The 27325-nt window shown below is 38.9% G+C and overlaps 1 long non-coding RNA gene across 3 annotated transcripts in view; it reads left to right on the forward strand.

The window, feature by feature from the left end:
* Positions 1-27325, forward strand: part of LOC135316524 (uncharacterized) — a 247559-nt gene that overhangs the window by 103431 nt on the left and 116803 nt on the right. For 2 of the 3 annotated variants that reach the window (XR_010375781.1, XR_010375779.1), the window contains one exon: positions 4131-4189. This is a non-coding gene — a long non-coding RNA (uncharacterized LOC135316524). Of the gene's footprint in view, positions 1-4130; positions 4190-18206; positions 18281-27325 lie in introns of all 3 variants that reach the window. The other variant, XR_010375780.1, reaches the window with a different exon arrangement.

Consider the following 27325-nt stretch of genomic DNA (forward strand, 5'->3'; position numbering starts at 1 on the left):
TTATTACATTCTGTTTCAGAAATGGGTGGGAATTTCCCCTGTGTTTGTATCTGTTGAAGAGCTCTGGAAGTTTTACATTACTGACAAGAAAGAATTCTAAAGGAACCTTGTAATAGTTGTATGCTCATGAGTAAAGAACCTTGCAAACTAGGGCAAGCATGCAAAGTTTACACTTAGCAGTATGTGAAAGAATACATAGCAGAATGCAAAATTAGAACAGTAGTTTCAAAAAAGAGAAACACTGAAAAGGTCAGCATGTATGCTCAACAAATGCCACTGTCAAGGACATATTTATGAGAGCTCTGGCCTTAGAAAATAGAATTTTTGTAGAGAATGGAAAATCTGATGATTTTTGGTTTATGAGGGGCATGATGGCTGATAGTTTGACATTAAAAAGAGTCTGAAATTACATCCGGAACAAAATCTTTCATATTTCTGTGAAACAACACACCTTTGATTCTACTGTGACTGGGATTTTGGGTCTGGATGTGTGCTGTGTGAGAACGCCAATGGTATTTCTTCACTCATTAGTTCTGACTAGGTGATCTCACTTTTAGGCCACGGCGTTCAAAAAAATTTAAACAAATATCTTTTTCTCACAATCTTATTTGAGTTTCCTCAAGGTGATACTGAAGTCTATCTGGATTTTATTCATGGAACAAGATAAATCAAGAAGTGCTTTTGTGGGCCAGACTAATAGTCCATCTATCCTGGTGTTTATTCTATGACAGTGGCAACATGACGTGCAATTTAGGGAGCACACGTGGGCCTCTCTGCTCTCTGTGGTCTGGTTCCCATGTACTCCTCTGGCATCCATGTTTTTTGGATTTGTGATGTTAGAGGGGACATCCCCGCCTGTACCCTTCAGTATCTGTTTACAGACCTTCTGTCCATTAATTTATCCTTGAGCCTGAATTATCTGGAAGTTAATCCTTTTGGTATTATGGTTCAGGGAATGAAGTTGTTAGGTGTTTGCATTTCTGCAAGTTATTCTGAGCTTTGGTTTCTGAGCACCAAGTAGCATGGAAAGTATTCATAATGAATTCTGCTAAGGTAAATAACTCTGTTTTGAATTGTTCATGTTTGCATGTTCGGTAATCTTCTGAATATTCTCTAATTTGTATTTATCTTGGGATTGAAGTGGTTTGGATAAAAACTTTCCCCAGTTATCCCCTGTTGTAAGGAATTTTATCCAAGCACTTGTGTCACATGAAGAGTTGTTCAAATACTTGTATGTAAACAGGATTGGTGAGATGTGAAGAAAATGTTCATGACTATGTATTGGCCAGAAGCAAAACTCCTGAGATATTCAGTCCAGCCTGTTACTTGCTGCAAAACCTCTGGGATGAACCCATTTATCTGTACTAGCATTTCCCTCACAAAACAAAGAAACACTGGTGTAGTGGTAAGGCTTTTTCCATTGTATAGCTCATATTTGGAGGATTTAAGGTAAATTATTAAGATTCAGCAGTTGTCAATTTTAAAGTATTAAACCACTGTGATACTATACAGTATGGTAACTACATTGATTTGTCGATGGAGGGGAGGGAGGGTATTGACTTCCTTCTAATTTTAATTTGTTCTTTTTGAAGCAAAATTCTGTAGTTGTTCCATTGGAGAAGATGGTAGAAATAGACATTTGTGCTTTTTTGTTTGATTTTAATGTTTTTCTTTTACTATTAAAATGTTTCAAGCTTCTTGCCTAGACGATGTAGTTAAGGAGCTTTGATAGATTGCCAAAAAGCATCCTGCCTACTTCCCCAAGTCTACATCCTTTAAATTGTGATTGATCAAAGTTCAGCATCTTGTTTTCACTTCTGAATGTTACGACAATCAGATTTCCTAAAATACCTGTTGCTTTTTCTCAGGTTTTAGTCTAGAATATCAATTGTCAAGCTGTAATCCTGTCAAATTATTACACAAGCATTTGATGTTTGAAGGTAAATTGTGCTACCTCTAGTTACTGTGGGTTTTAAAGGTGTGCTAGAAGAGCCATTTTCAGTAGGCAGTTCAAAAGTACTGTCAATTTGGAATAATCCAGAGAAAACTTTACAACCCAGAGACTGTGAGGAATAGAAACAAGACTGAAGTCTGAAAACATAAAGTTATATCTCTGGTTATGCTTATTTCTGCTATTATCTGATATCTGGTGATTTTTAAAAAGGAAATGAAGGAGCTGGTTATATTAATAAACCACAAAAGAAGGTGTTCAGTTGATCCAGTATAGATCTCTCCAACTGAAGTATTTGTTTAGACGTGGTCAGTGAAGACTATTTCTAGGGCACAACAGATTTCATCCAGTAAGAATCTCTAAAAATAGATCAGATGAATCATGCTGTAAAGTGTATCTCTAATTATAAAAGGGGCCCGCAGCGACTAGCTCAGAGGTGCTGCTTAAAACTAGGTAAAATGAATTTAATCCAAAATGACTGAGACACCAATGTGGTATGTCCATAAACCAGGTTTATATTATTTTAAAAATTACTTTAAAAATGTATCAAGTCAGACCTTTAGTGAACTAAAATTATTAATGCCTCCATGTGAGGCACTGCCACAGCTTCTGCAGGAATACTGCCTAGCTTTCAGAGCACCCAGGTGTACGAAGCATGAACTTAGTTGTAACAGAGAAGGGCTAGTGAAATGAGTAGTGGGAAGGGAGAAATCATTGTGAGGATACTAAAAGTTTATTTCTCTTCAAATTAATAAAGGCCAAGAGAAAAGGTACGTTGTGGGGAGAGGAGAATTGCAAGCGAAGGAGAACAATCATTTAGTCTGAAGAATAGAGCTGGGACAGAAATAACTGGCAGGAAGTCAGACTGAAAGTTAGAAGATTTCTAGCCATCAAAGCAGTAGCGTTCTGGAGAAGCCTCCCAGTCAGGTGGTCAGGTTTTGTCTTTCCACACACGTCGAACTGTTTGCAAGGTGGAAAATGATACATTTATGAAAGGGAATGTGAAACACGGTTGCCTCTGATAGCAGGAGCCTGGACTTGATATGCCACCACTTTGATCCTAGAAGGGGATGTGTATGCATGACTGCACTTATTGAAGTGACAGTAATTATGCTGTAGATATGCCTATACTATCAATGTGAATATGTTGTGGTGCTTCTTTAAACTTGTAATTAATACTAATTGAGCTCTCAGAAACTAAACGGTTCCTCATTTAAAAGCCCTGTGCATTTGCTGAATGTAACAATAGTTTATTAATTTATCCCACTTCTTGAAAAACACCATGTTAATGAAAGGAAGGCACTATATGTGGTCTTTTGATAACAAACAGCTCAGAGGATTTCGTATTGCATAAACTAAACATCTTTTGCGAGAAGAATGCTTCTGCTACATGTGTTTTCCCTTGGTATTGTATTTATTGCACTAGAAATATGATTATAGATTAATACTTTTCCTAATAAATTCTACTAAACACAACTTTGTGTTTGCCGTAAAGATGTTAGTACAAATGAGAAAAATTATAGGGTTTGTGCATAAATTCAAGCTATACATTTTCTAGCAATCTACAAAGAGGAAAAAGATTTTTCAGGTGCTAAAATTGAGTCTAATAGTGGAATTGGTTGCCACTTTATAAAAATAATAAAATAATGGCTTTGTTTGCATACGTAACTCAGCACACAATTGAATGTGCTGCCAGCAAGAGTGTGTCCCCAGTTTGTTATGTGACGAACGTCTGTAGAGGGCTTGCGAGAGAGAAGATGCTGGGGCAGTAGAATCATTTACCTTCTCTATGGCCTGCTCCTTGCCTGTGTCCGCTGCAGCCCCTGGAAAAGCAGGGTCTGAGGGCAGGCCCTGTGCTGGTCTGCTGTTCGGAGGGGCCAAAGCGGGTGAGTGAGGGTTCAGGCACTCTGCCTCATGGTACCGGCTTATTTTGTTGCTTAAGCTGCCAATATATGCCAATTCCTGTAAATTTGTTAACCTGGTGAAGTTTGTCAAGGCTTGGAAAAAAAAAAAAAAAGGTTCCTCTTTTTGGTCTCTATATTGTTTAAGTATGGGATATAGCATTATGTCTTTCTTTGAAATGGGGTTGGTTTTAAAATAACCAGGTGGAACTCTGCGACTCAGCTAGTTTATTGCACGAGTCCCATATCCTTGTTTTGATGCGCTGCCTCTCTTTCAGGTGAACAGCTGCCTTTCCGTTTTGCAGCGGGACCGTGTCTGCTGCTGCACAAGCCGCAGGTAAGCCTTGAGACCGTCACCCAAAGCTTCAGTTGCCAAGTCACCATAAACAACCTCTGGTGTGTGGCGCCGCAGGCAGCGCTGCTGCTCTCCATCCCACAGGAGGTTTCTCGGGACAGCATTAGGAGACGCTCCCTCTGCATTCAAAATGGCTCCCAAGGAGCGCAGTCATGGCGCTTACCCTCATGGCATGTGGCTGCCCGGGTGCGGGGCCGGCCGTGGCTGGCAGCTGGGACAGCCCCGCACCAGCACTGGGCCAGGCCGGGTGGGACTCTGTCAGGCTGGTGCCCAGACCCTGGGCCGTGCAGCAAGGCCAGGCTGGGCCCTGCTGTGAGGGAGGCAGGGCCAGGCCTGCGGCAGTAGCCGCCAGCCATGGCCCCAGCCCGGCTGGGATGGTGCAACAGGGCCCTGAGGCTCCTCCCAGTGGGCATGTAGCTCAGCACCAGCAGCACCAGAACTGGGTCTAAAATCTCAGCGCCATCAGTTTTGATGGGAGTTTTGTCATTGTCGTCTTCACTCGGATGAAAATTCCTCTGTGAGTTTCTAAGGAAGGTTAGATGGCAGCCCTCTCACTTGTGGGAAGGCTGGGATTGCTTTGATGTGATTAAAAATATTTTTCCTTACAGATGTGACTAATTACCTCATGCCTTTCATGGAAAGTGATAGCGTTTTAAATCTGAATGTGCCATTGGACCATTTGTTTAAACTCTTTAAAGTTTTTATATTTTGTGCCGTTACTCCCTTGTACTTTGAAGCAGGGAAGGGTTTATTTTTTATTTAATCTACTCTTTATCTTCATAGCAAGACTGATTAATTCCTGAAACAAACTGTCAAAAATTTTGCCTTTTACCTGATTTAAATCTGACTGGCTTCAGCTTTGAACCATTGTTTTCTGCTGGCACTTATAGATGGTAGTTGTTTGCCTATGATCATTGCTACATGTTTGTTCAAGTCAGCTAAAATAGATCTGATATCTCTTAAGACTTTCACTGTAACACATATTCTCCAGTATTCAGTTTTTTGTTGCTCTTCCTTCACCTCTGTCTATTTTTTTCCATATCCTTTTCAGAATATACAGGACTTTCTAAACTTTACTGTGGGATTACTGCTGATACTGCAGCTGGAGGAAAAAGCAGTTGTCTGTAACTCCTGCTCTACTGGCCCTTTGAACATCACAGGGTTCTGCTAAAGTGTCTATGCTGGGCCCTTATGTTGAACGGTGGATCCCTGTGCTTATTCTGTCCACTTCAACAATGACTCATTCATTTTATCTTTCTGATCTAAGGATGGATTTTGAGTGCATGGTTATTCACACAGGTTTGCATTCTCCACTTAAAGCCATTTTGGCTAGGTTCATACTAAAAATTCCTTGTTACTTTTACTTCTCCTCTTCTGTCAGATGTTAGGAATAACTTACTTTTATGGTGGATTCTGCTCATACTTCCAGCTGGTGTGAGTGTGCAGTCTCAGAAGTGCCATAATGAAAATATTACGAAAAGGTCTTTTGAATTATACTATATCTAGAGATTGTCTTCAGTTCAAATGACATTGATTTGGTATGCCAGGCATCTAGTACACATCCATGTAAACTGGACTTACATTTTTGGTTTATGTAGAGGAGATGGTTATGAAAAATGAAATATTCATGAATAGTAACCATAGGTGTGAAGGACAAGTATGGCTGGCTTCTTAATGTTGAATTAGTAGAAAGTAGCCAGATCACTGTATTCCTGAAAAGCAGTAACTCACCAGCGTATTTCAACTGGAGCAGGTAACAGAGGCCTAACTTTTCTATGAAATAAATTGAGCTTCCTTGCAATGGCACTCCTAAAGCCAGGCTTGATGGCAACACTCTTCGGCTTTCCTTCACTTTCCTTCTCTCTCTTCCCACACACTTCACAATCACATTTTCTTTCCTTCATGTGTATGTTTCCTTCTTTTTCTGTGAATCTTTTGTTAGGTCTTGGTTCCTTTAATTTTTTCTGTGTCTGAGATCAATTTCTTTTCCACTGTCCTTGTTTTCTCTCAAACTTCTGCTTGTCCATAAAATCCAGGTAATTTTATTTTGCTTTATTTTTATGGTCTTTTCTTTCCATCACTGTATATATTTCTTCTGTATATCTGGAGAAAATTTTGCCCTATTTTTGTCTTTCTACATAAAAACTAAAAATCATGAAACAAAAAAGGATCTGAATCTGTGCTTCTAGGATAATGGAAGCCAACTGTCCAAACAGACTGTGTGTTTGGTCATAAATTTATTGAAAGATGAGTGTGTTTTATTAATAAGAATGTGCACTTTTGATATTTTTTTGCAGTCAGCATAGAGCTGAATATAAACCCACTTATTCGTTCTGAATACTAATATTAGTAGAATAGGAGTGAAGTCCTGTTTTAATAATATATGACACTTTCTTTTGGAAAATTTCTTTCAAAAATAGGAGAATCTAAAGAAATAAAAGGCAAACAATAATATTTTGGCTGGAATCTATGGATGAGTCGCTCCTAAAGCTAGATATCCTATAGAGCCATCCCCACCCACCAGTTTACATTATTTTTACAGTGCCTGAACTATGCTGACAAAGACTTTCCTACTCTTCCCAGTAGAAGCAATAGTTAGCTCCCACATTAAAGACAATTTACCCTTACTGCTAAGGCTGGCCCTCAGGCATCTCAGCCCACAGAGAAGACAGAAAATCTGGAGAAAGGAAGACTTACCATCTGTTGAGAAGGACTGGGTCAGAGATCACCTGGGCAATCTGGATCCCCACCGATCCAAGGGTCCCAATGGGATGCACCGACGAGTGCTGAGGGAGCTGGTGGATGCTGTTGCTAAGCCACTCTCCATCATCTCTGAAAGGTCGTGGAGGACAGGAGAGGTGCTTGAGGGCTGGAGGGAAGCCAATGTCACTCCAGTCTTCAAAAAGGGCAAGAAGGAGGACCTGGGGAACTATAGGCCAGTCAGCCTCACCTCCATCCCTAGAAAGGTGATGGGGCAGTTCACCCTGGAGGTCATCTCCAGGCACGCAGAGGACAGGAAGGTTATCAGAAGTGGTCAACACGGATCCACCAAGGGAAGATCATGTTTGACCAACCTGATAGCCTTCTGTGATGGCATGACTGGCTGGGTCAATGAAGGGAGAGCAGTGGGTGTCGTTTACCTTGACTTCAGCAAGGCTTGTGACAGTGTCTCCCATAGCATCCTCACAGGGAAGCTCAGGAAGTGTGGGTTGGATGAGTGGGCAGTGAGGTGGGTACAGAACTGGCTGAACAACTGAGCTCAGAGGGTCATGATCAGCGGCACAGAGTCTGGTTGGAGACGTGTAACTAGTGGTGTTCCCCAGGGGTCTGTGCTGGGTCCAGTCCTGTTCAACATAGTCATCAATGAACTGGGCAAAGGGACAGAGTGTAGCCTCAGCAAGTTTGCTGATGAGACCAAGCTGGGAGGAGCGGCCGATACACCAGAAGGCTGTGCTGCCGTCCAGCGAGGCCTGGACAGGCTGGAGAGCTGGGCCGAGGGGAACCTCATGAAATTCAACAAGAGCCACTGCGAGGTCCTGCACCTGGGGAGGAACAACCCCATGCACCGGTACAGGCTGGGGGCTGAACTAGTGGAAAGCAGTTCTGCTAAGAAGGCCCTGGGAGTGCTGGTGGACAACAAGTTCACCCTGAGCCAGCACTGTGCCCTTGTGGCCAAGAAGGCCAGCGATATCCTGGGGTGCATTAAAAGGAGTGTGGCCAGCAGGTCGAGAGAGGTTATCCTGCCCCTCTACTCTGCCCTAGTGAGACCACATCTGGAGTGCTGCATCCAGTTCTGGGCTCCCCAGTTCAAGAAAGACAGGGAATTGCTTGAGCAAGTCCAGCAGAGAGGTACGAAGGTGATCAGGGGACTGGAAGTTCTCTCTTATGAGGAAAGGCTGAGAGACCTGGGTTTGTTCAGCCTGGAGAAGGGAAGACGGAGGGGGGATCTTATCAATGTTTATGAATATCTAAAGGGAGGGTGTCAGGACGATGGGACCAGGCTCTTTTCAGTGGTGCCCAACGACAGGCCAAGGGGCAATGGGCACAAGGTGGAACACAGGAAGTTCCACCTGAATATGAGGAAAAAACTCCTTTCCTGTGCGGGTGCCAGAGCAGGGGCACAGGCTGCCCAGGGAAGTTGTGGAGTCCCTTCCCTGGAGACATTCAAAACCCGCCTGGATGCCTTCCTGTGCCCCCTGCTCTGGGTGTGCCTGCTCAAGCAGGGGGGTTGGACGAGATGATCTCCAGAGGTCCCTTCCAACCCCTGCCATTCTGTGATGCTGTGATATGTAATATAGCACATGCCGCCTGCAATATTTTTGCTGTAGATGATACCCTGAATTATTCTTAAGTCAGGAAATCTGCACCCTATATATTTTTGTCAAACAATTATGCACAAGATGTTTTCCATTTTTTCCGCTTCTTTGGAGTCCTTTAGTGATTTTAATTATTAGCATATATTGTAAAAGTTTAAGTTTATTATGCAATTAAAAGTTACCCAGTCATTTCTGCTTGGGAAGTATTCTTGGAAAAAGACAATGACTGGAAATAGCTCCCATATTTCTCAAATTTGATGAAGTTACAGTGTACTGAAAAAATAACTATATGGGATGATACACATTTTTAAAAAAACAAGAAACTTGTAGGATACAGTGATCAAAGTTGAGCTTATCTGTTAGTAGGAAACTTTATCCTCCAATCTGTCATTAAGTAGAAGGAAACTGGAATAGGTCTCTCCATGTTGAAAAAAACCCCCCAGCATTACCCTCTTACAATAAAACCCAAATACAAGGAATGCCATTGTTCGCTGCACATGTGGCAACCGGTCTGGTTTATATTAAGTTGAAGTTACTGCCATCTGGTGGGGAAAATAATATTGTATCACTGCGGCTGGAAGCAATTCCGGTAGGGTTACTTTCTCTGTGTGTATGTGAATATTGTGTGTGCCTCTGCGCGTGTGTATATACACACATACCTATATAGAGATAGCTGTAGGTATATATCTATATTATATTAGTATTTAGGGCTGTTTTTAAAAGAATTTGAAAATACTCAATGACACAGAATTGCCTGCTGAATCAGAGATTAGTCAAGGGTATGAAAATGTGTGAAAGAAATTAAGGAAAACATAAGAGAGAGAGCAGATAGACATGCAAAATGTATGCTGTGGTACTGTCGGTGCACCCGCACTTCTGGCCTTGATTAACATACATAATAACGTACAAAACTTGTCCCCAGAAGATTCCTTTGTACTTTGTACAGCTGGAGGTTTTACATTTTGTGCAGTATTTTGTGTAGCACTTCCTATGTTAGAGATGACCACTAATTATTGCTGCAAAAACATCTGGGCTAGGTCTGCCTTAGTGCTCCATTCTTTACTTAGATTTTCTCTCTGGTGCAGGAAGTTTGCTCCTCCGTGAGTCTTGACGTATTCTTGTGTTTAACTATTATCTGAGTCTTGAAGGATCAGCCCAATAGGATGGGATTTGTATGAGTAGTGCATCAGGGGAGTCTGTGGGGCATCCTGCACATATAAAATTAATAGGTTGTTTTCTCAAGGAGCTAACACTCTTATGTTAGATGTAACAGCACAGTGAATGATAGGCAAAGTGCTAATAGAAGAAGACAGATTCAGTTGTGGGAGACAGTGTCAGATACCTATCTTTATAATGAATTGCTCAGTAACCATATGAGAATGATAACTAGTATCCAGAACTGGTTCTTATTTTGTTGTTATAGTGTCTGAAGACTCCAAAGAAGATTAGGTCTGCTTTATGTATGAATACTAAATATACTTTGTCCTTGTCATATGCTGTGTTTTCTTCTGGTAGAGAACAGTAGAAATGGTCCTTTGTTCTGAATCTGCAGAATAAATTGCCGTTTTCTCTACTAAGAAGGTATGTATTATTAGGCTTGTATTAAAAGTGTGTCTTTAACTGACATCTCCTCATGCTAAGAGTGAAAGAAAAGTCAGGGGGATCCAAGAGTCTCATGGGGTGCATAGTGGCGCGGTCAAATTCCCAGGACTGCTGTGTTGTCTGAAGGTCTCCGGCTGCGTGCTTAGCCTCTGATGGCAGTCCATCTTTTATCAGTGTGCAAGTGCTGAGGTTGGGAGAGGTAAGGTTAAAGGAGGCATACATGGCTTCAGTGTTGCTCAGGCTCGGCTGCTTCTAGGCTCTCAGTGGTACCTGGTTAATCATGAATACTAAGCACAGAACTTGAGTGGAGTTGAGGCCCCTGGACTCTGTGTCCTGCTAATTTCAGTTCACTGAGGACGCTTCAGGCCCTTGTGAACATCATACCTTATGCTGAGCTGGACAAGCAGAAATCAGCGGCAGAGCAACATTAGATTCCTCTTTAAAGGGGTAACTAAATGCTGTCATCCTGTACTTTCTTACAATAGGTATATTATTCTGATGACATTCTCTCCATTGTCTTTTTTTTTTTCTGTTTTTGGGGGTGGGGGGAATTTTTCTTCTGTGTGAATCTTGCTTTGGTCCCACTTTTTAATGCTGTGGTCTATAGCAACATTTTGTTTCTTTGGCTGATTACTGGCCTCAACAGTGACTTCCCAAGGGGGCCTGCCGAATGCTTGCCTGATTGCATGTTACATTCCTGTAGACCAGCTAGCTTGATTGCAGGAGATCACTTGGTTGATAATATTTGGTGTTATGCTTCCTATATAGGTGGAATTTCCATTCCTGTCCTATACAGGGCAGCTTATGAGATTCTTGGTTTATGCCTTTACAAAGTGCTTGGTCAAGTCAGGTTTGTGTGGAAGCCATGTTCTTCTTGCTCTCATAGTCATGAAAACTCTGTTTTCAAAACAGGTGAAGGCGCCCTACAATTCTGTGAATTCCTTCATCCTTGAATCCAATTAAGCAAAAAACCTAATGATACTGACTCTCTGTACATCTCTTAGAGGTTACTGAATGGGTTAAGTGTCGTTGCAGAAAAAGCTATTTCGCATATCTCATCATTCTTGTTTATTGTGTTTGGAATTCTTTTTCACTTGGTTGGTTTTTGCTGCCTGTTGTAGTTTTTTGTTTGTATTTTGTCTTTTTCCTTTTTCTGAACTCTCTAGGAGTCGGAATCCTGCCCAGATAACATCTTTCAAAAGGAAAACCATTGACCTTGTAATCCTGTCATTCTGCTTTTAAGACTACATTGCACATGCAGGTGTCTGATTTCTTCATAGGTTTTAGAGGAAGTACTTTTTCATGACTTTGCAATGTAATTGCTTAATTGTTTTTCAAGGAGAGAGACACTTTTCTCACAGTAAGAATCTTACTGGAAAGGTTTAACAGTAAGAGTTAGAGCACTGGGTGGTGCATGACCACATATTAAGGAAGCGCCTCATACTCGAGCCTACAGCTTGAACCATCCAGTGCAATAGAGCTCTCTCTGACTCACTCTAGTTTGCACAAGACAGAAGAATGGAACAGCTTTCAGAAGGAAAATAATCCCTGGTTCCCTATTCCAGCCTTCAACTCTCAACATGAAGTTTATTTTGTGCTGTATGACAGAAGTACTAAAGTTGATTAGCTCTTGATTACGAAACTGGCTGCTTTTTCTTTTCAATACTGCTGATAAAATGACCAGCAGTTAACTGTCCTTTGAAATCCTGGTGGCAAGCTTTCTAGAATATTTTTTCCTTTTTGTCTGTCTGTGTGTCTTCCCCCCCGCCTCCTCTTCCCCCTCTTCCCCCCACCTCCCATATAGCTTCACATATTTATTTATAATCCCCTGGGATTAATAAGCAGTTTGATAGCTAGAAGGTAATTGCTTTCTGTGCTTAGGATAACTGAACTGTATGAGAGCTTTTGTAGTGAAAGATGACATATGCAAGACAAGGTTAGAAGGATGTATCTTCTGAACGAAAAATGACCATCTTCTAGACAGTCTGTTAAGATGAGATAGAGTTTAATGTTATATGATATGAATTATACATTAGAATATGGGATACATTGAAGTCTTTCAAATTTCAACTCTTTAAATCAAAATTGATTATAGACATGTACTTTCTCAATGAGAAGCTGATACAGAAAGGAGTGAGTCCAGCTCTTTGACCTCGTTATGCAGGAAATCAGAACAGAGCATCATAGTGATCCCAGCTAGCTTTGAAAACCTATGAGACCGTGGATGCTCCTCTCCAGGAACACTCTTCTTAGATGTGGTATTTGTAATTGATATTTGAATCTCATCCTTGGAAGTGTTCAGGACTTGACTAGACAATCTGCTGAGGAACCTGCTCTTAGACCTGCTTTGAGCAGGAGGTCTGATTAGATGACCTCTACACGTCCCTTCCAAGCTCATTTATTCTGTGATTCCATGACATGAAATCTAGGCTTCTAAAAACAAGGTGTTCCCAAAGAATAGAGATATCAGTAAAAGTTCCTACTTCTTATCTTGAAGGTGATGAGTGGCTGAAGTTACTTTTTAAAAATTGCTTTAATTTTGAGGTAGAAAATTACTATATTGAACTCAGTTTATGCACACTGGAACTTTTTATTGCCTTTTTAAAGCTTGTCTCCTCAGCCTTTCTGAGGACTGTTCAGGGTAGTGGGAGCCACTTCCTATGGAAATTCAAGTGCAAGGCACAGTTCTTTTATGTGGCTTTGTCTGACACAAACATAGAAGTATGTGTATGCATTTATTAAAGCGATAAAATAAAAGAAAGCTTATCAAAACATTATATTTTACACTTAATTTCCTCCTTAGGGAAAGAGGAAATGAACCAGCTATGACAAACACTACTGCTAGCTCTTAATGAACTACTGAAGGTACTTTGATAACCTGGTGCTACATGCAGTAAAAAAACTATACGTCTAATAGAATACTTAATATTTTAATGGTGTTTTGTTTGTGTTTTAAAGAAAATAATTTAAATATTTTATAACTTGCACACTGCCAGTACTGTATCTTAAAATTCTGTGTGTTATCAGTCTGAAGATCAGTAAAATGCAAACAATACTTTCTGAAATGCTTGTGCCGTCATCTCTGGTTTAGAGGGAACACCCTCTCCCTGGGGTAGAAAAGTAATTTAGTCTAAGACACTAAGCAATTTTGGCTGCTCTTGAACAAATATCTCAAGTAAAACAAACTTTTATGAACTTCATGCCGTTCTTATTCTTATATACTGGGGGACTTTAAAACTCAAGTTATTCAGAAGCATTGGCTAGTTGAATTCAAGGATCACTTTGCAAGTTGACAGAATGTTTGCTACAGATGTGGCTAGATCACGTTTTGGGAAAAATCAGTTTTAATAACGTGCCACCATGTTGATATTTCTTTTCCTGGTGTGTTGTCCTTCCATTTAGAAAGGGATGCACAACTGATCCACAAGAAAGGAGACCCATCATATTTTTGCATTTTGACTCGACTGATAATAATCAAAGAAACACCAATGAGCTGTGCAGTGCTTAATTTATGTATAACATAATTTGATCAGCTTCAATACAAATATCTTTTGCAGCAGGTAGCCAAGGTAGATGGACAACTAGGCTACAGTTATTCAGTATTTTGTTGTCATTCAGGTTTTGGATTAATCATGCCTCAAATACAGAGCCAGTTTGTGTCCATGTTTTTATACCTCAGGTCTCAGTGCTGTATTAACATGGTTGTATCAATTATAAAAAAGTCCACAAACAGATTAGCTACTTTCATGCTGTGTAGAGCTCTAACTAGTGAACCTTGTATGAACCCAATGGGCTCCATGCAGACCTAACTTGAATGTCTCTACATCACTTTTCCTGGATGAGGAACACCAAAAATGTATGTAGAAGCAAGCCCAACAGGTATTATCGGTTTGGACTCAATGCCAGCTGCCCCAAACCCACAGTGAATCTCTTTGCAGCTGCTATCTCTTCCTCCTGCTCCATTTCCAAAAGGTCTTATTAGGTCAGGTGTAGCAAACATGCAAGCACTGAGAGGCGGCACTGGGCTACAGCTGGTAAACTCCAAGAGATCAAGACTTCATTGTAATGCCTTTTCCCTGCATTCCCCAAACAACACAAGAGTGCTCAGTAACTTGAGCACAGCACTGAACCCATGCTGGCAGAGGCTGTTTGAACTGTATGGTGCCTGGCCCTCCAGGAAGCAAAGGCTCAGAGCAGCACTGTACTGTGATGGATGCAGAGATTTGCTGCGTCACAGCCAGCTGTGTGGAGCTACATCTCGCCCTTCGCATTCTCGCTGAAACTATCTGTATTACCTCTCCACCATTCCCAGTCCCTCCTCTTCCTCTCCAGCCTCCCAATCCCCCCAGTTTCTGGGGAATCCAGGCTCCTGTTACCTTGGACAACGGAGAACTGATGATGCTGCAGTGAGGAGGTAACTAAGTGGCTATAGTAGTGCAGCATAATAATAAAATCCCTATGTTTTTAATATCTATTATTGTTAAAGAATTGGCTTAAATTTTGACTGATTTTTCATTTTCTATCTTAATCTAGAATAGTCTTTATGCTTCATTTCAGTGCTTCATTTATGTACTCCTTTAAAATTGCTGAACAGAAGATATAGGATTGCTTGTAACATCTTTTACACAGGTTATATTACAGCAGGGCCTACACTATCATTTTTCTGGGTTTACTTCCCTTCAGATTACTTAACTGCTTCGGGGTGTTTAGAATGAGAATTACCTTGAGAAACATTTAAAATATGCAAGCTCTACTTTTCCTTATGTTTTGTGTTGCTTTGTTAAGGAGTTTTTAAATCTTCTTCCCCCGTGTTGGAGCAAATGTAGTAGTACTCTGGAATGGAGTTTCAAAAAAATCAAAGGGAGTTAGACACCTTGTTTGGAGTGTGTCTGATGTGTTGGATTCATAGCTGCATGTGCATCTACTCAGGACAGGGCTGGGGGCCAGGGCAGGGCCTGTGAATCCCTCAGCACCAGCTGCTGCTTCACATTTGAGATCCCCATGGCATGCCAGGATATCTCCCTTGCTTGGATCAGCCCTCTACTTATCCCCCAAGAGGAAATTAATCTGTTTTTAGAATGAGTGACTGGTGCCCTGGAGAGCTGGGCCCTCTTTCTGCCTTCCTTCCTTGCCACACCACTCATGTCACATATATACTGTGTGTATATATATACTCCTGCTCAGATGGACCCCTAGCATTTGTTCCTTATTTGCAGAGTACTTAGGGGAGTACTTCCAGTGCAGCACCTGGAAACTCTCACAACTCCAGCAAAAGACAAGTGGGGAGGTGTGTCCTGAACGTACAGAAACAGGTACTCTGGAAAACATCAGTCTGTAAGAAGTTTGGTTTGGTACCCAAAATAAACTTGGTAATTTTCTGCCCATTAAACTGAAACAGTGCTAATTGCAATTTTTCACACAATGGTCTAAAGTACGTATGTGTTGTGTTCTTTTAGCTAAAGTGACGAAGGTTTGTGGAGTGCTTGGACGATATAGTATTTGCCAAAGAAACAACCTTTCAGAAATTAATAATGTCATGTTAAGTTTTAGGGGATCTGAAAAGTACCTTCATTAAAGGAGAGAAAACATTGAATAATGAGACCAAAAATATGTGCTGAAAAAGGCTGCTTAGACAATGACAATTGTTCTTTCTGAGCATTGAATGATGTCTGTTCAGATAATAAATTATGTATTGTCCTATAGACTGCTTTTTAATGAGAACATAAGCCAAGATTTACTGTTCAGGATAGGTTTTTTTTTGTTTTAATGTGCTTTGATAGTAAAATATAAGTATATATTAATGCATGTAGATACCGAATAACAAAACCTCATATTTTGAAGCTACTTTGAGATTACAAGGTTGAGCACCAAAAGATAGCCTATAAATACATGCATATACACATCTGGAATTAATATGTAATATTTTTTTCTCTAATATATTGAATGTTTCAATGCAAGACAATTTTTCTCCTCATGGGTACTATATTGGCACTCAAACTTGGATACACTTTCTAAATGTTCTGTGTACATAAATATTGTTCCATTATCCTTTGGAGTCAGTGGTTTTGATGAACTTTGCCAAGCAGGCTTCATTTTGAGAATCTTTTTAGAGAAATGATGGTTGAATATGATGTCATATTCAAAGATGAAAATTTGGGAGAAAACAAGTTTGTTTGTTAGTTCATTTAGAGCTCTCATGTCTTACAGGAAGGTTATGTGCCCTACTGAATGGTTTAGTATTTTCATTTCTGAATAATACTTCATTTTTGTGCCTTAATTGAACTCAGCTTAGTTGTAGCGGAATGGATGTCAGTAGAATAGCATAGTGAAAAACATTATTAATTTCATTTTAAAGTGGTGTTTTCAAAGTCAACATGGTTATGCATATATATGCTGTAACATCAGCACACTATTAAGTCTCTACAAGTAAATGCCTCATCGCTTTTTATTGTGTGTTATGCCTCATCCACTAGTATATACCAGAGATATCATTGTCTTATTCGAGAATGATCTGTGTAATTATTTTTGACATGGTGTTCCAACTTTACAAAACCAAAACAGAGACTGACACACAAAGTAGGTCATGAAGAAAAATGAGGAACCACTAACAGAGTTGGACATTAGGTGAAAAATTGAGAAATTTTATGACCAAAGTGAGGTGAAAATTGCTAACCGGCTGTGTAACTGATGTGCCAAAGCATGTGAATTATTGATCTTTTCCTCCTCCATTTCATTCACAAAAAGGACATAGTGCAGAAAGAACAGGACATCCTGATTATTTGTCTAATTTTGCTGAAAAACTGTTTTCATGGAAGACAACTGAATTTACAAATATGAAGGCATACAGGCTTAAATGTAATCTAAATAAGAATTAAATGTAGATGGCAGAGGACATACAGCTGACTGTGGGTTAGCACTACAGGCAGTCTGAGCATCCCGTTGGCACAGCTATTCTTACGTTACCAGTAGTTATGTCAAATAAAAATTTTGAAGAAAAAACAGCCATTTTGCTGAGAGGGGCTGTGGTGGGAGGCTGTGAAAGTGATAGCAGACCAAAACATCACATAGTTACAGGTGTGTTTACCCTTGTTACTCCCTAGCACGATGGGAAGCATGGGAAGGAACACAGTAATGCTTGTTCCGAAGTGTACTAATGCAGACTGTCAGCGTAGACCACTCTGGAGATCCACATCAGTGAGATCTGGCCCTAGGGCGTGACCAGGGAGCTAAAAAGAAGGACAGCATGGACTCTTGGGCTGGGAATATTATCTTTGCAGCAAAAAGCTTGTTTGGATTTGAGCATATAGGTTTGTCAAAGCCATAGAAGAATACTGTGACATAATTGAGAAGTGGTATTTTGGGAACATGGGAGAGGCATTTGATTCAGGATGTAGGTGGAAAAGGACATACATATGGCTGATGCCATAAAGAAAGAATATCCTTGCTATGAAGGCAAAGAAGGAAATTCATGGGTCCTATCAGGGAAGGCCAGATATTAAAGGTTTTAGAAAGATTGAAAAGCGTTTTATGGAAGGGACTTTTGTCAAAGTCTCAAAATTTTGTTTTGGCTGTACCCAGCTTGAATGGATGGCCAGATGTCCATAGAGAGATAACAGAAAGATAGTATGAGTTTAATTTGGATGAGAGGCATGCTACTTCTAAAAGATTAAATAGAATGGGGGATGGCAATGAGCATGTGAGTTGTAAGCTGGCTGTCTCCATGTATGCTCTACAGTGATGAAGTGTTGTGTATGTTTGCTTTTTCACTGTTGTGAGTGACATCTAGTTCATTTTTGATTGATCTGCTTGGAAGCCAGGTGGAGTTTGAGAGACATCTAATAAAAAATGGATTCATCAATACTTGTTGTATACGCTAAGAAGTATTTGCACTGACTAAAAAAAATCCCTTCCTTAATGTGAGGAAGACTAGACAAGACCATTTGAGTAAAACTGTCTCCTTGAGGAGTAGCTGCTATTACAAAAGAAATTCTGAATAACTGCTAATGAGAAAAGACATGAGATAGTTTGTTTTTAAACCTTACGGTATTTTTCCATTTCACTTTGCAATCATCTTCATTCAGAGCTGTTGGGGAATGGTACAGACAGTGAGATGTGGGTCAGTACTCGGTGGCAGTTTGAAGGAAGAACAGAGCAGGTAAGTAGCAATCTGATTTACAAGTAATTTTGTGTTTTCATGTAGATAGCCAGTCCTGGTCAGAATGGGAGAATTGCCTGGTACTGACATTTATTCAGCCCTTTCAAATGAAGTACAAAATATTGCTGGTTTTTTTCCAGACAATGTTAGTGTAAATGTTAGAGAAGGGTTGCTTGTCTATTTTCAGCAAAACTGATTTTCCAGATCTGAGCTCTGTTGGCTCCAGTTATTGGAAGTGCATACCAGGTAACCACAAAAAGCGCAAGAATTCGGTGTTTTATAAGAAATCAGTATTCATTTAACTGCATTTGGTTTCATTTAACTATATTTGAAAACTTTGAAGCTGAGGCTGATAGACCAGTACCAAACTTTGAATCTTGTTCATCTGTATTAAACATATATAAACTATATCTAAACGATTGGGCTTACTTTATTTTTTTAAAAAAATTTATTTATTTTCTTTCCCCTCTTCCCCCCCACCCAATAATGATGGCAAAATATCCGGTCTTGGCAAGAATGCAAAGATTACTTTGTTCCTTGTTATTGCATGGCTATCCAATTCATTCTCAACATCTAACCAAGTATGATATTCCACTGCAGCAATGCAAAATAGCAGTCTCAGCTGCTTCACTGGTGCTTTTGTGTTCCTTATGTTTAAACACATTTTTGGTATAGTACCTTAGAAATAACTGGACATAATTTATGCATGTATCCTCACGTGACTGTTCAGAAAGTAACTGAAGTAGCTAAGACCATGAACTGCTTTTATAGCCTCTGATTGGTTTACAGAGGTCTGTTTAAAGCAGTGGGCAGTGCCAGCCAGGATGCTCTCTGAACTCAGTAATTATGGGGAGGTTGGCTCTCTAAGGGAAATAGTATAAAGACCATGTTGAAGAGACAAGAAAAACTGTGAAGAGTCAATATAATATGTCAATTGTACATAAAACCTTGTTCAATTTGTCGTGTCACTGTGCTGTGATATGATGTACAATTTAGTGGGATCACTTGCGTCCTAGAGACCAGTCTTGGCATTCGTCATTGCAGGAGTCAGCCAGCTGCAGTCACCTGCAGTGAGAAGGAGGAAAAGACTCCTGGCTGTTCTGCTTGTGGGCATTAAGGACATAAATACAGAGACTGACTGACTGAGTGGCAGATGTATTCTGGACCACTGCATTTTATGAACATTGTGTTGTTCCAGTTTTAGTTTTCATCTGTTCCCCATCCTCTGTCTCCTCAATTTTTTCGTATATGTAGATGACAAATGTTGTCCAGAGGGGCTTTGGAAACATATGTCATCTTTGAACTCTGTTGAGTACAACATGGTCATCTGAAGCTGAGTGCATTAAAGCTTTGAGGATACAGTGTTTAAAAAGCATAGGTAGGAAGAGTGCTGAAGAGGCAGCACTAAAATAGAAAATATGATACTTTACTCAAATCAAACATAGTGAAAACTTGAAACAGCAATAATGACAATCATGGGAAAACTGCTGTTCAGAAATGAATAACATCAGCCTGGGTAACCAGGAGCAGAAATTAGAAATTGAAATGTAGAAACTGCATGAGGCTAGGATCAAAAACCCAGACCCCCCTTTTTTTTAAGTCCTTGGTATATAATTGATGGGATACAGCTAGAGATCATACAGAGCACTGGTGACTGACAAGACCGTTCTTGAGGAAAAAGGTAGACCTGAGGTAGAAATTCCTTGTAATGAGGAAAATAAGAGAGACAGACTTTCAATTCTTGATACAAGTGTTTTTAAAGGCTTCTCTGTGCTCCATCTTCCAGACTTTCAGTGCAGATTGAGGGTTGCGTATTTTGCATTACTTAGCTATTTGTGGATTTCCCCCCCTCTATTTACACTAATTTATAGGACAGAATTACTAGTCCCATTTTATTGATGTACAGAAAAGGCAGAGAAAGAGAGAGACCAAGGCCAAGATCTTCAAAAGTACCCAAATTCCATCAGGAAAGTTCTTGGTACCTTGCTATTTTTGTGGATCCGTGGCCCAGGGTTCAGCTCGTAGCTGATGAAGTGATCTGGGCTGGAATGAGGGATTCGATCTACATCTGCCATTTCAAGGCTGGTACCCTAACCTTTAAGACCTCTTTTTGAGTTTTTGTTGGGTTGATCATATAAACTTCCTTTAAAATTCATTTAAAAGTGTTGCAGGTAGTGTGCCATGATTGTAGCCATTTGATTTGACAATTGTTTTCTAGATGTATTTCAGTAACAGGTGTAGCAGAAATTTTTGCCTAAATAATTAATTAAAGAATATGTCCAGACACGAATACAGAAAAAATTCCAAATGGAGAGAATCTGTTTTCCAAAAGCACACTCTGATCTTTCCATGTTCCTAACACTGTCCACCTCAAATTATTATTATTTTACAAGACAGTGTAATGTTACTGATGGTGAAACAGGAATAACCACCTGACATTTCAATAGAGTTGTATAATGCAGCCAGCTTTTTTTACTGTTTTGGGGAGTAAGGAACAGCTTTGCCACACCTTTATTGTCTGTGCAAAACACATGGTTAAACTGTTAGATGAACACCTGAATCTACTTTAAATTCGGCATGGACCCCTTTACAATAATGATGCCTTAATATTTTAAGTTTCCTAGGGCAATTTCTCCTGAAGTGTGATCATTATAGATAATAGTGATAATTATGAAATTTATTACATTTGAAACACTGACTTGTTGAACGTAATGGTTATTAAAATATCCTCTGTAGTGTACGTGAATTGTAAGGATGAGTGACCTAACACTCCTAACAGCTAGTGAGCTCACTTCCTAAATAAGAGATGTAACCATCTGAAAAGGAATTGCAGAATCCTTTGTCCATAAAGTTTGTTTCCTAGAGCAAGACAGCAGAATTACTACAGTTAGTTGTATTGACGCTGTACTACATTCCAGTTAGTCTGCCTTTAATGGGGAGAAAAGGAAGGACTGAGGTAGTGTGATGAGACTCACTGTGCAGCAGACAATATTGACTTCTGAGGCCTTTATCTAATACTTATTTTTTCATTCTCCAGCCCAAAGCCTGCATAGCCATCTGTGGATTGCAGTGTTTCAACTAGGTATCTGAACTGCAAGCCTTCTTCCAAATATTTTAGTGCAGAGCCAAAGATAGGTGCAATTAAATCAAATGCATACTTTTACTTAAAATGCACATTTCTGAAAATTTACAGCACAGACTGTGGTAACTGTACATACTTTAGTGTGTAACATCTGTAACAAAATAACATATTATACAATGTCTGTATGTCTGCACTGTGCAGCAGATAGTCTTTTGCTTTCAGATGTGTGCGTTTGGCTTATCTAATGTAAGAAAACTCTTCTCAGGATGAATGTGCCACTACTTGCTGTTTGAAAAATACTCACCGAAGGCATGAAGGGTACAGAGAATATTTTCCCAGCACAAACAAATTTCATTACATAACTTCCTTGGCTTGAAAAATCAAGCAAGCTGTTTGGTTCTATACTGGGATTTTGAACCTGCCAACTCTGACAGCTTCACATAATCATTTAACTGTTGTTTGGTGGTATTACAGCAAACAGCTCTGCTTAGTTTACTTTAACCTTGTCCTCCAGGTGAGACTCAAACAATGCTTCCTCTTCAAAGGTGTATCTGTCAGAAATTAATGTGAAAGTCAGATTGTCTATGCTCCAGTGGAACTAGTTAAATATATTTTTTGTTCCAAGTGAGAACTAGGTAGGATTTTGAGATTATGCATACAGAGACCAAAAGGAAAAGAGTATTTCAGGCTCTTCTGTGTAGAGATTTGTGAGGCTTTGTTTTGACAATATAGCAGATAATTATGTTACTGAGAACTACTTAAGAATTTTACAATTGTTTGTGAGTGAATTCAGCTCTTTTTCTGCTGATTACTCTAAATGTTTTGGTTTGTGTTTTGAAGAACGGAGTTCAAATCAGAGTTTCATTAACATACTTCTTATGTGTGCCACTGGGTGGGTGAAGGAGGGGCTTTTTAATGTTGTGGCAAAATTTCCTTTTCGTTTTTTTTTTTTTTTACTTTTATATTTAAAAGGTGCTGTAAACAGCATTTTATTTGCAATTGTGTTGTATACAATAATAAAAATATTCTAGGCAGCCTGCTATAGATTTTGGATAAATGTTTCCTTATTTATATGTATTTTATGACACCCTGAAGTGTGATTTATTTTCAGCTCTTTTGAACACTAAAGAAATAAGCATGCTAATCATAAATCTCAGTGTCATTGTTTTAACTTTTCCCATTGTGTAATTAACATCTTTAAGCTCTTCTCCATAATTATACTTCTAGATCATTTTATAAAACTGTTGGTCAGTATCCCCATCAGCATTGTTTAGTATCTCTGATATGTAAAATAATTGGAGACCAAGCCCTTAGACTTACTATACCATAAACACAGAGAAAAATCCTCATCAGCCAAAAGCTGTTTTTAGGTTGGGTTTTTTTTTTTTATTTGTTTTGGTTGGTTTTTTTCCCCCCAGATTTAAACTGACCAGGCTCTTCCCACATGGGTGTGCCTCTAAATCCCTTCCAAATTAAGCACGGAGTTGTAAAAACAGTATGTAAATAATAGCAGTTTACATCTTATGCAAAGTGCATCTTTTTTATCCCTTCTTGCTTTTTACTCAGGAGAATCCTTAAGTGTGGCCTTCAAATCTTCTGTGAGAAAGAAGTATGCTTAGATGCACAGCCTGCTTTCTCAGTCACCTGGATTAATTACAGTTTTAACTGTAATCATTTAACAATAGAACAGTGGTTCCTAGTCTTCCTTGAAGATGTCATCTTTGAAGGGAGCCTGATGAGAAGCATATTTTATGCCATCAGTTTGTTCCCCCAGTTCTGAAGAAAAACTGTAAATTGTAATTCAGCCTGCTTTTAGAACTTTTGATCTCTAAACACATGTAGTTGTATAGCTTTTTCCCATGCTCCAAACTGGTCCTTTAAAACCTGTTCCTCACCTATCCAGTGATTATGTTGCCTATCCTATAATTATGTTTTTAAATAAAAATAATTCTCTCATAATGATGATAGGAATGAAAAGAAGACTCATTCCGAGCCATACAGATCGGAACACATAGTTTCTTGTGTATAAAACTCATCCATGAAATTGTTAATTAACTTTAGGAGTATTAGTTTAATCTAACTAATTTCTCATTGCAACTAACATCAAAGGCATGAAATTGGTTGTAGTATTAGTCCAGTATATTTATACTTGTGTGTATTTATCTATAGGCATACTTACATGGCAACTGAAGGTTTCCACAGCTTGAATTACTGCTGTTTGGTTTTTTCCCTCCTCTAATGTGATATGATCAGATCTGTAATATTCAAGAACAGCAGTGAGAAGGAGAAGCCTTAGAAAATGTTGATGAGCGTGTAACAGAACAGGCAAGATTTCCTTCCTTACCATGTCCACAATGATTTCCCAGGCTGGAAATCATGGAAGTAGAGTTTTGGAAGACTGTTGAACAGTTGCTACTAGTTAAGAATAAAAGCACTCAAGATGCAGAATAGTCTCAAATATTATTCTAAACCCTTCAAATGGTGTAGCATTAGCCACAGTATGCTGGAAGGAGAAGGTGAATGTGCATTATATTATTGCAACTTTTTAACAGAAAGTGCCTAGAGCTGACAAAACAGATTGGTGTTTTTTAATGAAAGTGAATACAGTTAATCTGTGTATACTTTCATTGACAAGGTTCTGCACTTAGGAGTACAGCACAGATGGTATAAGCAATGAATACTTATGCCTGACTGTAATTGATCCTATCAACAATGACATACCTTTAACTGGGTTGTATCACTTTACGTCACATATGGTTAATTAAGTAAGAAGGGCCCAAATACACTAAGGAGATTTTTATGTTTATACTTAGGAAAACAGTCTAGACAGGTGTTAATGTAAATGAAGTTAGTACTTGTCAAAGGTGAAATTCTCCATATGTAGCCCTGCTTCAGTCTCCAAATAAATGTAGTTTGGCTATGTCTACATTAGCAAGTAGCGAGGAGCAATAGGACCTGATCTGCAGAGTGAAACAGTTAGTGCTGAGGATCCCCACTTCCCCACTGTAAGGATCTGGGGGATCAGGAAGGTTGCTTCAGACTGGCTCTGTTCTGGTCCCACTGACTGAATGCCCAGAAGTGACTGACTGGAGGGCACTACTAGGTGTGGTCTTGGAGGGCATCACTCAGTTCAGCTTCATTCCTTGTATTTAGTACCTTGCTGTGTATTTTGGGGAGCTACTCTTTTCTTAACCATAAAACAAAGCTTGCCCTTCATTTCTACCATCCTTCAACCTCAGTTACAAGAGATTTGCTTCCTTAGATAATCCCTCCTACCATGCTTCCTGATTAGCCATCACAGTCATTGTCTTTCACAGTATGTCGATGTCTGCCCATGGCAGTGGAGTAGAGTATCATGTAGTGGTGTTTGTGTTAAATTATTTTTATGCATGTGCATGTATTTGGATTGGCTCTTAGTTGGGGGCATCTGTCTCTTGTAAAAATACTGTTGAAAATGTACATGTCCTAAATTTTTTCCTTTTATGGGCTTTTATGGGCTGTACTTTCCATTGCGAAGCGTGGGGGAACGGTATGACAAAACAGAACTTGATGTGGTTCCAGTTTTGGCCCTGGAGGTCTCCATAGGTATGAATTCTTTATAGCGGCTCCAATCTCAGTATTCTACCTTACCTTTTACTGTACTTTTGAAAAAGTTCCCGCAATAGCTTTACATTCAAGTCACTGAATGTGTAGCTCTACTTATATATCAGAACACAGTGGCCACCAGTGGATGTTCCAGAATATATAATATCAAAAGCATGATAATTTAGGACCCACAAGACTATTGTGTAACTTGGGATCTTGTGTATATGAGACAATATTAAACAATAACTGAATTAAAAAACAAACTCCTCCCATGCTTTAAGAAACTGACATCAAGTCATTATGATAATTAGTCTTGTCATAAAGGTTTTTTCCCCAAGATAATTTTTTTTTAAGCTAAACTAATATGTTGAAAAGTAGTTGGATGTTTACTTCTCTTTAATTTAAAAACTAGTTTAATGTCACAGAATATTGGCATATGATTTAGAAATAAAAGAAGTAAGCCTGACAAATGCTGTAGGCACCTAAAGACACATTTTGGCTCCTGCTTATTGCAGACTGTTTTAGACTTAACTCTTTTCTTTCCATTTGTATTTTTATCCTTAAAATTAATGCAAAATTTCTGTTTTTCTATTTCTCTGTAAATATATCTGGCATTTTGTAAAAGTTTGTTTTATTGTTGCTTAGACATAGTAAAAAAATAACAAGCGTAGCAACCTAAAAAAAAAGGGACTGATGTAAATATAGTAACAGCATTAATTTCCAGGTTTAGTGGGATGTTTTGATATATTGTTCAGATATTTTTCAGATAGCTTCTAATCAAATTTCAGTTGGACTACTCACATACTATAAAATATGTACTTAAGTATCTTGCTAAATCAGAGCTTAAATTAAAAGGTTTGGGAAGCTTGTTAGTAAGTCCTGAGCTCTAAGTATTTCAAAACAACAACAAAAATGTCTTATATTCTGGAAAACACTTTGTTTATGTTGTGTTACTGTAGGGCAATCTTGCTGTGCTTTGCTCCCATTGAAGAAGCAGTGTGTATGTTTCCAGATAACTTAAGCAATGATATCAGCCAGTACCCTCAATATAGTGTAACATTATTTCTGAAGGAAAGGTTTACATATAATCATAAGAGATGGGGGAAAAAAAAGGGGGAGGGGGAAGAGATAAAATTATTCTGTTATCATTTTTATTCCCTGGGAAATACTTTTTTCCCCCCTCCTTAAAGATGGCCACTTAATTTACAAATTCTTGTGAGTTATGATCTTTGGTACAAGAAATTAGTTTGTAGATAGACTCAGAGCAACAGAGACACATGGGACAAGTTTCACATTTATATTAAAAGATCACTATTCTGTAAAATATTTTGTTATTCATGAGTAGCAAATTTACTCTCCATGCACATTTTGTCAGATAGGACAAAGAAACTAAGAGAATGTTATCAAATTTGAAACCAAGTATCACTGATGCCAACCATACTACAAGATTTTCTTCACAGTGCTATTGAAGATACAAATGGTGAAATACACTGCAAAGAACATTCTGGAACAAGAGCAGCCAGCAGCTTCTAAGTGAAAAGCTAAGTCTGGGGAGGTCATTAACAACTAGAAGAAAAACAGCTAGCATATTTGTCTATTAAGCATATATTATGATTTATTTGATGCAATTTGATACTTGTGTTTCTTTGGCTCAAGTTAGAAAGAAGGGAAATCTGGGAATTACATCAATTTTTGAAAGAAAAAAAAAAGTTGGATCAAGCAGTCTGGCTAATCTTAAATACTCTTCCGTGTATCTGTTAAAGATGTAGTCAATCTGAAGTTTTTAAAACCATGACTTTTGCTTTGTCATATTTTCCGGCTTTGCCCATTCTATTTCAGTAAAGATAGAAATATCTTCCCAGTATCATATGTATGTGTTAACAAGTAGATAACTGATAGCAAAATAGGGGAAGATTTTTACATATTCTCATAAAATTGCATGTGCAGTTCACTTTTATTTATTTTTGTATAAAAAAATCTCCCACCTAATTATTAAGGGATTCACATTGGTCAAAGTGAGAAGATTCTTTAAAGAACAGAAAAAGAAAAGAAACAAGTGAATAGAAATGACATTAAGAAGAAGTAGCTGAAGGATATCTAACATTTGTAGTTATTGCTCATCAGTTCTTCTAGAAAAGAGAGAAACAGCATGTGGAAATCAAACAACTTAGTTAAGTATTAAATATTAACTACTTAGCAAGCCAAGAGAAGGGCAACATAAAGCTTCAAAGCTAAAATAATATTTGCAAGCATCTCATCCTTATTCCACAAACAAATATTTTTAAAAGTAATTTTAATGTCAATTTAAAAAACAACAAAAAAAACCCCCAAACCCAAACCAAAAACCCCAAACACACACAAAAAAATCTGATAAACAG

The sequence above is a fragment of the Phalacrocorax carbo genome, chromosome 1, assembly GCF_963921805.1.
Source record: "Phalacrocorax carbo chromosome 1, bPhaCar2.1, whole genome shotgun sequence".
NCBI lineage: Eukaryota > Metazoa > Chordata > Aves > Suliformes > Phalacrocoracidae > Phalacrocorax > Phalacrocorax carbo.